Source organism: Medicago sativa, chromosome 2, assembly GCF_051527215.1.
Source record: "Medicago sativa cultivar Bolivia chromosome 2, Bolivia_mono, whole genome shotgun sequence".
Lineage (NCBI taxonomy): Eukaryota > Viridiplantae > Streptophyta > Magnoliopsida > Fabales > Fabaceae > Medicago > Medicago sativa.
Window position 1 is genome coordinate 69,132,335 of NC_140750.1, and position 11,718 is coordinate 69,144,052.

Here is an 11,718-nt window from a genome sequence, read left to right on the forward strand (position 1 = left end):
CATCTATAGACATAGAGATGCTTATAGATTCAAATGCATAGACAATAGAGCTTTTTGTGCTATGTTTAAAGCCAGGGAATACACACTTACAAGTTGTATGATCAAGCTTGGTGTGACATTCCTTCATATTAGAGAGAAAAAAAAAAAAAAAACAAAGATCTTAATTGGGGACAAAAGTTTGAGCACTTGGTTTGAACACACATATAATTGAAAAAATATAGAGAGAGAAAATAATTAAATAATATTTCTTTTTAAATAATTAAATGAAATATACTTTTGTGTGTGAGTCTCTAAATGATGTGTCTAAATGCTTGTGCCCAAGCAAGTCTTTCTCCTTAAGATAAGCTCCATAAGATTTGGAGAGGCATTATGAAGAATGTGACCAGGTTTGACTTAGAAAGTCACTTGGCTTGATGGTGGTTGACTTGATGTTTTATCCCAAGAGGATTAACTTGAATCTTCATTATCATTACATGATTTATTGGTGATATAGAGGCAAAGTTCTTAGTGTTATTTTCTGGTAGAAATACATGTTTAGAATAACGTTGGTTCATTGTATGGCCAATTTTGTTACAGAAGGTGCATTGTTTAGGAGTACCACTTTAAAGAGTTTTTTTTTGAAGAGATTACCACTTTAAAGAGTTAATATTGGTCTGATAATGTATTCGTTAATTTTCTTATATTGCTTATTTGTTCCTCTGCAGATTAGTTGAATTGTAAATAGTGAACAATCTTATAAATGTATGACCGACTATGTATATAGCTTAAACAAAGACTTGTATGAAATTTCTTTCATATATGTTATTGAAGGATTTTAAATTATTTGTGATTTTTTTTTTAAAAGATCAAAATGTAATATATTACTACCAGCAGACTATCATCCTAGCACAAGATGTACAAGAGAAGATAGCCAAAAATTTAGAACACACTTCAACTATATGATACACAATTTAGCCAATACCCAAACATGGAAAAGGATTTTGGCACCAATTATGAAAGCTATAATGAAAAACAGCAAAATTAGCTTTAAACCACCAGAAAGAAAGAGTCGCGGGTACAAAATCATGGGTGGGCGACCTATATGTGAGGATCTGATAAGCCCCACTGGTCGAATACCCAGCAACAGGATCAGGGACCCACATCCACACATCATTAAGAGCAACCTGCAGTACAACAGTCAACAAGAAGAAAACATTTGCGCCACAATGGATAATTTATTCTCAAATAAGTTATACAAACAACAAAATCTATCACGAAGAGGAGCATTGCCAACCCATGTATCCAACCAAAATAACGTACTAGCGTCGTTCCTAACTCTAAGACGTAAATTGTCGAGAAACCAAATGCCCACCCCTGAACCGACGCCATTACGGATGCTAACAATTGTCCTCCACCACACCGAGCCCTCCAAACTACCAGCCTGCAACCGCCCCCCACAAAGGCTGTAACACCCCGTTTTCCCAACATAAAAATTTCATCATAAAATCAGAGTATTTTGATCACAACGGAATGTCACATACTTCATTTAAATCATAAAATGGATAATAATAATTATCCTTCAAATTCAACATCATGAAAATCTTAAAACTGCTGCAGCGGAAAATAGTTCAACATTTAAAGTCTTGGCACGCAGGCCTTATTGGAAAATCTCATAATTAGTTCATAAAAGAGACACGTAGGGAATAGAAGTAAAAGCAAGCCCCCATCCCGTTACGTATCAGAGCACCTAGACACCAAGTGAGGAGTCCACTCACGAACGCCTCTAATCTTTATTACCTGCACATTACCCACGGTCGAGGCAACATATACGCAGAAGGGGTGAGATTTCATAATCAATACATTAAGCATATAATCCAATAAAATGCATTTAACAACTTAAACATTAATAACATATCAACAATTAACAATTAGCATATTTTTCATTTCATAACAAATACAATCATCAAATACCATTACTAATTTTCATCACAAATCATAATCAACTTAACACTCAACTTGACGACACAACTCACTTTTGACCATGCAACTCTATCAACTCAACAACAACTTGACAACTTAAACATCATGAAACTTCTTGATATGCAAATGCATGTGGTACCAATCAACAACAAAATGAGCATAATAGGCTCTTCAACGTGTGAGCACAAAGGCTGCCGGGCCTAAAGCCCCCAACTTTAATGAGCAGAAAGGCTGCCGGGCCTAAAGCCCCCAACTTTAATGAGCACAAAGGCTGCCGGGCCTAAAGCCCCCAACTTTAATGAGTATGCAATGAACTCAACTTCCAACAACTTAGACAACAACATAAACAACTCATACGACTCATAATCATGGACCACTCCTTAAATTCCACAACATAGACCGACTCATGCAACTTCAAGACACTAACAGTCATTAGCAGGGAACAGCAGCAAGATACATCATTTAATAACATTTGAATGCGTTAACATCATCTAAGGAATGAATTACATCAACATAAATATCATAAAGCATCATTATAACATTCATGCAACCACACTTCTAATCTCAGTCACCTAACAGACTTCTGGAGCTTATGAAAGTATCATAAACAGCTCTCTTACTTACTTCTAAGGTCAACTCAAGACTACACGTGCGAAAGGATCGCATCGGGACAATTTTGGGCAACTAACAGCCTAACTCGCAGTGGCGAGTAACTTTGCTCGCAATGGCGAGCAAAGCGTGCATTCTGGATTTCTAAGTCCTTACTCGCAGTGGCGAGTTATTCTGCTCGCAATGGCGAGCTTACAGGTCACTCGCAGTTGCGAGTTGCATTGCTCGCAGTTGCGATCTCTGGGTTCTAGCTCGCAGTTGCGAGTGTTCTTGCTCGCAGATGCGAGCGATGAATGTCAGTACTGTAACGCCCGTCTTAACTATTTAATTAATTCAATGAAGTTTAGAATATATTTATAAATATATGCTTATATGATTTATAATTTGTGTAATTTATGTGATTTATGATTTGAGTAAGTTATATGATTTATGAATGAATTATGTGGAGTATTTGATGTTGTGAAGTTGTTATGTTGGTGTGACTTATTTTATTATTAAATAAAATAAGATATTAGAAATAAAATAAAAATATTAGAAGTTGGGCTGTGAGGTGGAAAGAGTAAGTTTATAGGTGAGATGAGTAATAAGAGTAAATAAATAATACAGACATAAGTGGGAAACGTTTTTACGTGAAACGCTTTTGGAGAAAAGAGAGAAAGAGTCAGAAGAGGAGAACCAGAGGGAGAGGCTATCGATTCTGCAATTACAAGGTAAGGGTGAGACTAATTCTCAATATTATTAAGAGTATGATTCTATAGGATAAATTTAGCATGATTAGATTAAGTTTTGGTGAGAATTGGGAATTAGGTTTAAGACCGAATTTGATGATTGATTCATGAAAAGATGTTAGGTTGATGTTAAATTAGTGTACAGAACTTAGATACACCATAAGATGATAATTAGATGTTGAATTGAGGATAAAATTAGGAGATTAAGTGAAAAGTTGGAATTTTTAGGTTTCTGGCCGTACTGACATTCATCGCTCGCACCTGCGAGCAAGAACACTCGCATCTGCGAGCTAGAACCCAGAACTCGCAACTGCGAGCAGCACAACTCGCAACTGCGAGTGACCTGTGAGCTCGCAACTGCGAGCAGAATAACTCGCCACTGCGAGTAAATACGTAGGAACCCAGAATGCACACTTTGCTCGCCATTGCGAGTGAAGTTACTCGCCACTGCGAGTTAGGCTGTTAGTTGCCCAAAATTGTCCCGATGCGATCCTTTCGCACGTGTAGTCTTGAGATGACCTTAGAAGTAAGTTAGAGAGCTGTTTAGGATGCTTTCATAAGCTCCAGAAGTCTGTTATGGTGACTGAAATTAGAAGTGTTACTACATGAATGCTATAATGATGTTTTGTGCTATTTACATTGATGTAATTAATTCTTTATGTGAATGTTAACACATTCCAGTGTTGTTAATTGTTGTATGTTGCTGCTGTTTTCTGTTGTCGACTGTAGTGTCTTGAGGTTGCATGAGTCGGTCTATGTTGTTGGAATTTAAGAAGTTGTCCATGATTATGAGTCGTATGAGTTGTACACGTCGTTGTCTAAGTTGTTGGAAGTCGAGTTCATTGCATACTCATTAAAGTTGGGGGCTTTAGGCCCGGCAGCCTTTGTGCTCATTAAAGTTGGGGGCTTTAGGCCCGGCAGCCTTTGTGCTCATTAAAGTTGGGGGCTTTAGGCCCGGCAGCCTTTGTGCTCACACGTTGAAGAGCCTATTATGCTCATTTTGTTGCTGATTGGTACCACATGCATTTGCATATCAAGAAGTTCATGATGTTTAAGTTGTCAGGTTGTTGTCGAGTTGATAGAGTTGCATGGTCAAAGATGAGTCGTGTTGTTAAGTTGTTGTTGAGTTGATAGAGTTGCTTGGTCAAGGATGATTTGTGATGAAAACTAGTAATGGTATTTGATGATTGTATTTGTTATGTAATGAAAAATGTGCTAATTGTTAATTGTTGATATGTTATTAATGTTTAAGTTGTTAAATGCATTTTATTGGATTATATGCTTAATGTATTGATTATGAAATCTCACCCCTTCTGCGTATATGTTGCCTCGACCGTGGGTAATGTGCAGGTAATAAAGATTAGAGGCGTTCATGAGTGGACTCTTTGTTGGTGTCTAGGTGCTCTGATACGTAACGGGATGGGGGCTTGCTTTTACTTCTATTCCTTACGTGTCTCTTTTATGAACTAAATTATGAGATTTTCCAATAAGGCCTGCGTGCCAAGACTTTTAGATGTTGAACTATTTTCCGCTGCAACAATTTTAAGATTTTCATGATGTTGAATTTGAAGGATAATTATTATTATCCGTTTTATGATTTAAATGAAGTATGTGACATTCCGTTGTGATCAAAATACTCTGATTTTAAATGAAATTTTTATGTTGGGAAAACGGGGTGTTACAATTGGTATCAGAGCAGGTCGGTCCGTCCGGCCAAGTAGTAGAGTCGCGTTGTGTCGTATTACAGTTTTGTACTGTATTTGAGTTGTCCTGTTTGTTGTTTGTTGTGTAATCCCTAGTATGAACTGGTTGGAGTACAACCATGTTCACATTAATTGTTTTAGTAAGTCGGTGTATTTTTTTTCTTCTGCCGAAGAAGAAAGTGGAGCAGAGTTTTTGTCTACTAAGCAGCTGAAGCAATTAGAACGTGATGGGATCGTGATGTTTTCCTTAATGGCATCCTTATCTTTGGAGAATCAAGCAGTGAGTGATAAGTTGCAAATTGTATGAGGATTTCCCGAAGTTTTCCTGAAGAGATTGTTGTTGATCTTACCGGCACATCAGGAAGTGTCTGCCGCCAGAGAGAGAGGTTGAATTTTCCATTGATCTTATTCCGGGAACGAAGCCTGTGTCTATGACACCTTACCGTATGTCGGCATCTGAGTTAACTGAGTCGAAGAAACAGTTGGAGGATTTACTTGATAAGAAGTTTATAAGACCAGGTGTTTCACCTTGGGGAGCACCGGTATTGTTGGTTAAGAAGAAGGATGGTAGTATGAGGTTACGCATTGACTATCGACAGTAGAACAAAGTAACTATAAAGAATAGATATCCACTTCCAAGAATTGATGACTTGATGGACCAGCTAGTGGGTGCATGTGTGTTCAGCAAGATTGACTTGAGGTCCGGTTATCACCAAATTAAAGTAAAAGATGAAGATATGCAGAAGACGGCTTTTAGGACGCGATATGGACATTATGAATATAAGGTGATGCCTTTTGGTGTTAGTAATGCGCCTGGTGTGTTTATGGAGTATATGAATCGCATTTTCATGCATTTTTGGACCGCTTCGTGGTTGTATTCATCGATGATATTTTGATTTATTCTAAGACAGAAGAAGAACATGCTGAGCATTTGAAGAAGCGGTTGACGACGGCTTCAATTTTGATTTTGCCGAAACCTGATGAACCTTTTGTGGTTTATTGTGATGCGTCCAAGTTGGCTTAGGTGGTGTGCTTATGCAAGATGGCAAGGTAGTGGCTTAGCCTCGAGACAGTTGAGAATACATGAGAAGAACTATCCTACACATGATTTAGAGTTGGCAGTTGTGGTTTTTGTGTTGAAAATTTGGAGACACTATTTTTACGGTTCCAGATTTGAGGTGTTTAGTGATCATAAAAGTCTGAAATATTTGTTTGATCAGAAAGAATTGAATATGCGACAGCGGCGGTGGCTCGAATTGTTGAAAGATTATGACTTTAGCTGGAATTACCATCCGGGTAAAGCTAACGTTGTTGCGGATGCCTTAAGTAGGAAGAGTTTACATATGTCTGCTATGATGGTGAAGGAATTTGAATTACTTGAACAATTTAGAGATATGAGCTTAGTTTGTGAAATGTCGTCTCGGAGCGTTAAGTTAGGAATGCTGAAAATTGATAACGATTTCTTAAAAAGTATTAGAGATGCACAGAAGGTTGATGTTAAGTTTGTGGACTCGTTGGTTGCTAGTAATCAAACTGAAGATGGTGACTTTAAAGTCGATGATCAAGGTGTGTTGAGGTTCCGAGGTAGGATTTGTATTCCAGACAATGATGAGATAAAAAGGATGATTCTGGAAGAGAGTCATAGGAGTAGCTTGAGCATTCATCCGGGAGCTACAAAGATGTATCATGATTTAAAGAAGCTGTTTTGGTGGTCAGGATTGAAACGTGATGTGGCACAATTTGTGTACTCTTGTTTAATTTGTCAGAAGTCGAAGGTAGAGCATCAGAAACCTGCTGGGTTGCTAACACCGTTAGATGTGCCAGAATGGAAATGGGATAGCACATCCATGGATTTTGTGACGAGTTTGCCGAATACTCCTAAAGGGAATGACGCTATTTGGGTGAATGTTGATAGATTGACAAAGTCGGCACACTTCATTCCGATTAATATTGGTTTTTCTATGGCTCAGTTAGCAGAGATTTACATTCGAGATATTGTGAAGCTGCATGGTGTTCCTTCGAGCATTGTGTCAGATAGAGATCCAAGATCTACCTTTAGATTTTGGAAGAGTTTGCAAGAGGCTTTAGGCTCTAAGCTGAGATTGAGTTCGGCTTATCATCCTCAAACAGATGGTCAGTCGGAAAGAACGATTCAGTCACTTGAAGAATTGTTGAGAGTTTGTGTACTTGAGCAAGGTGGAACTTGGGATAGTCATCTTCCGTTTATAGAGTTCACATATAATAACAGTTATCATTCAAGTATTGGGATGACACCTTTCGAGGCTTTGTATGGTCGGAGGTGTAGGACTCCGTTGTGTTGGTTTGAAACAGGTGAAAGTGTGGTTCTAGGACCAGAAATTGTTCAACAGACTACCGAGAGGGTGAAAATGATTCAAGAGAAGATGAAAGCGTCGCAGAGTCGACAGAAGAGTTACCATGATAAGCGTAAGAAAGACCTTGAGTTTCAAGAGGGAGACCATGTGTTCTTGAGGGTTACTCCAACGACCGGGGTTGGCCGTGCATTGAAGTCAAAGAAGTTGACTCCAAAGTTTATTGGTCCTTATCAGATATCAGAGAGAATTGGCACGGTGGCTTACAGAGTTGGCTTACCACCGCATTTGTCAAATTTGCATGATGTATTCCATGTGTCGCAATTGAGGAAGTATGTTCCAGACCCGTCCCATGTGATTCAGAGTGATGATGTGCAAGTTAGAGACAACCTTACGGTAGAGACCTTACCCTTGAGGATTGATGATCGCAAGATGAAGACGTTGAGAGGCAAGGAGATTCCTCTAGTGAGAGTTGTTTGGAGTGGAACGACTGGTGAAAGCCTGACATGGGAGCTAGAGAGTAAGATGATGGAGTCTTATCCAGAGTTGTTTTCTTGAGGTAAATTTTCGAGGACGAAAATTCTATAAGTTGGGGAGAGTTGTAACGCCCGTCTTAACTATTTAATTAATTCAATGAAGTTTAGAATATATTTATAAATATATGCTTATATGATTTATAATTTGTGTAATTTATGTGATTTATGATTTGAGTAAGTTATATGATTTATGAATGAATTATGTGGAGTATTTGATGTTGTGAAGTTGTTATGTTGGTGTGACTTATTTTATTATTAAATAAAATAAGATATTAGAAATAAAATAAAAATATTAGAAGTTGGGCTGTGAGGTGGAAAGAGTAAGTTTATAAGTGAGATGAGTAATAAGAGTAAATAAATAATACAGACATAAGTGGGAAACGTTTTTACGTGAAACGCTTTTGGAGAAAAGAGAGAAAGAGTCAGAAGAGGAGAACCAGAGGGAGAGGCTATCGATTCTGCAATTACAAGGTAAGGGTGAGACTAATTCTCAATATTATTAAGAGTATGATTCTATAGGATAAATTTAGCATGATTAGATTAAGTTTTGGTGAGAATTGGGAATTAGGTTTAAGACCGAATTTGATGATTGATTCATGAAAAGATGTTAGGTTGATGTTAAATTAGTGTACAGAACTTAGATACACCATAAGATGATAATTAGATGTTGAATTGAGGATAAAATTAGGAGATTAAGTGAAAAGTTGGAATTTTTAGGTTTCTGGCCGTACTGACATTCATCGCTCGCACCTGCGAGCAAGAACACTCGCATCTGCGAGCTAGAACCCAGAACTCGCAACTGCGAGCAGCACAACTCGCAACTACGAGTGACCTGTGAGCTCGCAACTGCGAGCAGAATAACTCGCCACTGCGAGTAAATACGTAGGAACCCAGAATGCACACTTTGCTCGCCATTGCGAGTGAAGTTACTCGCCACTGCGAGTTAGGCTGTTAGTTGCCCAAAATTGTCCCGATGCGATCCTTTCGCACGTGTAGTCTTGAGATGACCTTAGAAGTAAGTTAGAGAGCTGTTTAGGATGCTTTCATAAGCTCCAGAAGTCTGTTATGGTGACTGAAATTAGAAGTGTTACTACATGAATGCTATAATGATGTTTTGTGCTATTTACATTGATGTAATTAATTCTTTATGTGAATGTTAACACATTCCAGTGTTGTTAATTGTTGTATGTTGCTGCTGTTTTCTGTTGTCGACTGTAGTGTCTTGAGGTTGCATGAGTCGGTCTATGTTGTTGGAATTTAAGAAGTTGTCCATGATTATGAGTCGTATGAGTTGTACACGTCGTTGTCTAAGTTGTTGGAAGTCGAGTTCATTGCATACTCATTAAAGTTGGGGGCTTTAGGCCCGGCAGCCTTTGTGCTCATTAAAGTTGGGGGCTTTAGGCCCGGCAGCCTTTGTGCTCATTAAAGTTGGGGGCTTTAGGCCCGGCAGCCTTTGTGCTCACACGTTGAAGAGCCTATTATGCTCATTTTGTTGCTGATTGGTACCACATGCATTTGCATATCAAGAAGTTCATGATGTTTAAGTTGTCAGGTTGTTGTCGAGTTGATAGAGTTGCATGGTCAAAGATGAGTCGTGTTGTTAAGTTGTTGTTGAGTTGATAGAGTTGCTTGGTCAAGGATGATTTGTGATGAAAACTAGTAATGGTATTTGATGATTGTATTTGTTATGTAATGAAAAATGTGCTAATTGTTAATTGTTGATATGTTATTAATGTTTAAGTTGTTAAATGCATTTTATTGGATTATATGCTTAATGTATTGATTATGAAATCTCACCCCTTCTGCGTATATGTTGCCTCGACCGTGGGTAATGTGCAGGTAATAAAGATTAGAGGCGTTCATGAGTGGACTCTTTGTTGGTGTCTAGGTGCTCTGATACGTAACGGGATGGGGGCTTGCTTTTACTTCTATTCCTTACGTGTCTCTTTTATGAACTAAATTATGAGATTTTCCAATAAGGCCTGCGTGCCAAGACTTTTAGATGTTGAACTATTTTCCGCTGCAACAATTTTAAGATTTTCATGATGTTGAATTTGAAGGATAATTATTATTATCCGTTTTATGATTTAAATGAAGTATGTGACATTCCGTTGTGATCAAAATACTCTGATTTTAAATGAAATTTTTATGTTGGGAAAACGGGGTGTTACAAGTACGGCCAGAAACCTAAAAATCACAACTTTTCACCTATATTCATGATTCCTTCATCCAAATAGCATCTAATTAACATCTTAAGTAATATCTAAGGTCTGTACACTAATTTTGCATCAATCTAACACCTGTTCATGATTCAATCCTCAAAATTGATCCTAAACCTAATTCCCAATTCTCACCAAAACTTAACTTAATCATGCTAAATTCATCCTATAGAATTATACCCTTAATAATAATGAAAATTAGTCTCACCCTTACTTGATAATAGCAGAATCGCAGCCCTCCCTTGGTTCTTCTCTCTTTCTGACTTTTCTCCCTTTTTCTTCAAAAACGTACGTATTCTGTTTTCTAACTTTTGTTGTCTATTTATCTCTCCTAATTACTCTTCTCACTGCTAATTTACTCATCTCCCAACACAACCCCACTTTTAATATTTTTATTATATTTCTCATATCTTATTTTATTTAATAATAAAATAAGTCACACCAACATAACAACTTCACAACATCAATATACTTCACATCAATCTAGAAAATCACATAATTTATCTATAAATCATGCAAACTATTTAAATTCTTAAATCATATATATATATATATATATATATATATATATATATATATATATATATATAATCCTCATTAAATTAAGTAAATAATTAAGACGGGCGTTACAAAGGCCATATCTAGCCACCAATAAACAAAACCACAGACCCTCTCTATCTACTAACATCCTCCAGCACCACTTGTATAACAACGCCAAATTAAACTCCCTAATTCTCCTTACCCCCAAACCGCCAACCTCATTATCCAAATATATGGTCTGCCAATCAATCCAAAAAAAATCCTATTATCCTCACACCCACAAAAAAAAACAAATTAAAAGAGATTCAATAGAGAAAATGATACCTGAGAGAGCTTTGAAGAAGGAAAGGGCATATACATGCAGCGAGGTCAGGACAAAATTAAGAAGAACAAGACGGCCACTAAAAGACAAATGTCTACTCTTCCAACTGGACAGGCGGGATTTAATGTGATTAACAATAGGATCCCAAAAAATCAACTTGCGAGGATCTCCACCAACAGGAAGGCCAAGATACAAGATAGGAAAACTAATAACATTACAATTCAAAACTGCCGCAGCCTCAAGTAACCAAGACCGGCCAACATTAACACCAACTAGCTCACTCTTGTGAAAATTAACCTTCAATTCATACATAGTCGCAAAAAATCACTACTACAAAATATATATTTTACATCATAGGAGTTTTAGTTTTCACATCAGTCGCAAAATAACTGAAGGGAAATATACACACTGTGAGTTTTTACATCAGTTGACATATGCACATGAGGGAAATTCTTAATAGCATGTACCATTTACATCAGTGGATAATTGGAATGAAGGGGAAAAAACGCGGTGGCATTTTCGCAATTTGAGCGAAGGCTTTGTCTATTTTTTTTTCACATCAGTGGTGAGAACCTGTCTGAAGTAAAAACGAACTTTTACTTTGACCTTATCCATTCTTCCATCGTAATACACTTTCCCTTCCTCACTTTTTCACTCATTCACAAACCACCACCGTCAAAATCATTCCTCACTTTTTCACTCATTCACAATCCACCACCGTCCAAATCACAATCACAAACGCAGCTCCAATTACAAACACAACGCTAATTTC